The sequence below is a fragment of the Triticum aestivum genome, chromosome 4A (genome assembly GCF_018294505.1).
Source record: "Triticum aestivum cultivar Chinese Spring chromosome 4A, IWGSC CS RefSeq v2.1, whole genome shotgun sequence".
Classification (NCBI taxonomy): Eukaryota; Viridiplantae; Streptophyta; class Magnoliopsida; order Poales; family Poaceae; genus Triticum; species Triticum aestivum.
This window is the reverse complement of record NC_057803.1, coordinates 689486192-689489303: the sequence shown is the minus strand read 5'-3', so window position 1 is coordinate 689489303 and position 3112 is coordinate 689486192. Positions and strand designations below refer to the sequence as shown.

The 3112-nt window shown below is 38.1% G+C and overlaps 1 long non-coding RNA gene across 1 annotated transcript; it reads right to left on the bottom strand.

Annotated features, from left to right (window-relative positions):
* Positions 1-425: 425 nt before the first annotated feature.
* LOC123088171 (uncharacterized) lies at positions 426-2682 on the bottom strand. Its single transcript, XR_006441713.1, has 3 exons — positions 2578-2682; positions 1307-1427; positions 426-854 (listed from the first exon to the last, which is right to left on the bottom strand). It is a non-coding gene; the product is annotated as an uncharacterized lncRNA (long non-coding RNA).
* Positions 2683-3112: the final 430 nt, after the last annotated feature.

Here is a 3112-nt window from a genome sequence, read left to right as displayed (position 1 = left end):
AATATCATGAAAAGCAATCGTTCGACACGAAAAAATTGTTATTGATCAGTTTTTGAAACAACATTCACACTTTCACCTAATATGTTGATACTTCGTTTTCCATTTAGAAAATCTAGCATATATGGTGGAGCCCATTGCTTTATTATTATTTTGCAAAAAAGTCCATTAGTTTATTCAGCCCAAGTAATGCACAAAAGCAAATATTTATTTAGAAGACCGAAAATTTCTATACCAACAAATTAGCAAAGACAGTACGGTTTTGAAATATATGATCCATGATCTCATATATAAGTATAACAAAACTATCTGTTGCATAAATGAATATTTCCGAAGTACAATACATTATCTTAGCATTCTTACAGAAGTGTAGAAGGAGAACATTATGCCAAGCTTGTAAAAACAAAGAGGCTCCAGTGGTGGTTTGAGCCAAAATAATTTTCTGTACTAACAAAGAATTTCAGTTATGCTTGAATTGATGCATAATCTAGCGTGTGATTTTACATAAAAAGAATATCATTTCATACTAACATATAATAATTTCAAGTGGCACCATCTGTGTAGACAAACATCATATTTGTCCATCAATTGATTAATTTACCTCACCTGAAAATACAAAATAAATAACAGCGGCTATGAATAATGAACTGCTGCACCAAATTCAGCCTAGTATACCTTTAGTAAAAAGATCACCGGAATTAAAATTGACTTTCCTGCTGTGCTTTCGATGATTTGATCAAACTGAATTGGCATTAAATGTGTCATGCAAAAGAAACAGTTGGGATAAATCTGCCATACATGAATTTAAGAGCGTCCAAAGTGTGCGTACCAAGGATCTCTTCATTATCATCCCGTCTCTGTGAAAAAGGACATTTGTTAACGAATATGATGTCACAATTAATCAGGGCATACCATCTTACCTTATATTTATTTATATATAATATTTGATCATACAATGATTCCATCGATTATATGTGAATGGAAATACACGAGTGCAATGCATATTTTCTGCGTAAAGAAAGAAATAGAGACTGAGCTTTGTCAGCACGGTAAAGTCTGCACATTTACGTATAACATAGTCAACTACAGCAACATATGGTTTAGTATCACTGAATCTGTCTATACATACAAACTTACTGGAAGTTTCTTTGTGTTACTTATCAGATCTTAATTACATAGCAGCTAGTGCGAGCACCATGCAAAGTAAAATACGTACTGTACAAAAGTAAACTGACACATGCATGTTCTTAATTTAGCAAAGGAACATCATTAGAATAACAAAGTAGTAATAACTATGAGGAAGAACTACCTAGAGGTTGACTTGAGCGTCTTTTCTTTATCTCCCTTGCTGTTTGGAATGAATACTGCTGAGGTGTCGGCTTCTTGACCTCCTGAATGCATATCTACTCCATGTATAAATGTACATAGCACTACAAAAAAGAATTCCAGCAGGCTCATTTTATGCTTCTAAGATGCACGTATCTCATTGGATCATGGCGTGAGCCGTAAGCATAAAGTTGAAAGATCACATCCAAGTTAACAAAATTATAGTATTTCGCTTGTAATTTAGAGAAGTAGATTGAACCAACCAAATAACGCACCAAAACAACTTAGCGGCTTTCCTACAAAATTAGAACAGATGCTCGAGTGCACTGTGCGGAAAGTCCACTTTGGTGAACTGAATGCAATAATTGAATTGTATATCACCTAATCTTACCCATCGCAATAATACATATCTAAGATATGTCTGGAACTACTGGACTCATGTCACCAAAATCTCCCCAAAGTGAAAACCTAGAATGTGCACGTTCATTAGAGACCAAGTCTCATACTGCAGGATGCACAACACAAAAATCCCTTAAAACGAAAAAGCTACTCAATAATTGCTCCTTGCAGACCTTATACGATTGACAGATGCGCTATGTTTAGCAATGGCAATGGTGCCGTGCTAATTTCCTATGCAGCCATTGATTGGTTCAAGTGATGGGTAAACCATGGCTAATACATAAGTGCACATCGCAGAAAGATTGAGGTATTCAGCGATGGAGTCCAAATCAGATAGGAGGAGAGAAGAACTGTAGTGTGTGTACCTCCTGGATGGAAGGAGTCGATGAGGGGAGATTAAGATGATGAGAAAGCCGACCAAGAAGTTGAGCACAGTGGTGAAGTCGTCATCCTTGAGTAGGCTGCAAATTTCATAGAATATTTTGCCAGCTATTGGAACATTAAAAACTAAGCTTACACATCAAGGAGATCATGGAAGAAGTTTTTAACGGAGGTATAAGCATGCATAGCTTCAAGATCATCGAAGCACATATATCATAACTGTGACGTTTACCTGTTCTAGAAAGTTTTGCGGCAAAGGACTGAAGCCAATACAGAGAGCATGGAGAAAGGTGGTTGTCTCTTCGACAATTGAAGGGAAATCGATAACCAAAGGAGAAACAGAAGGCGGCGTGGAGGAGATGAGGAGAGTGATGATTGTGAGGCCAACAACAATCACAGAAAGAGGAGACTACCCCTATAACAGGCCTGGTGATGGAGATAATGGATAAAGAAGGCAGAGGAAGACGTGCTGACCTGCTGCATCATTGACGCCGGTAGGAGCGACGATCAGGGTGACGGAGATGGGTGCACTACGGCAGTAGGTCGAAGAGGCGGCCAATAGAGATCGCCCAGACGGAGAGATGGCCTGCACGTGAGATATTTTAGGAGAGGTGAACAGGAGGTGTGCACGTGGGACTATGTAATCTGATGGCTAGAGATGATTGCTAGGAAGATCTGATGGTTAATAGTTTTATGAGGTGCTGAGTAAGATGACCCACACGTGAGAGATCGCGTGAGAGGTGGAGAGGATGCGTGGGCATGTCTAATGGCCGGAGATGTTTCCTAGGAAAATCAGATGCTTAATAGTTTTTTTTCAATTCTGACTAACCTAGGTTTTTCAGAAGATCTACACCGTAATAACTCGGTCCCACCAGATGAACGGCTCCTAATTTCTAATTAACATGGTAATTACTTGGGAGTCTGTAATTAGTATAGGTATAGATAGATAGATAGATAGATAGATAGATAGATAGATAGATGTTATGCATGATTTATTTCTCCATTTTAT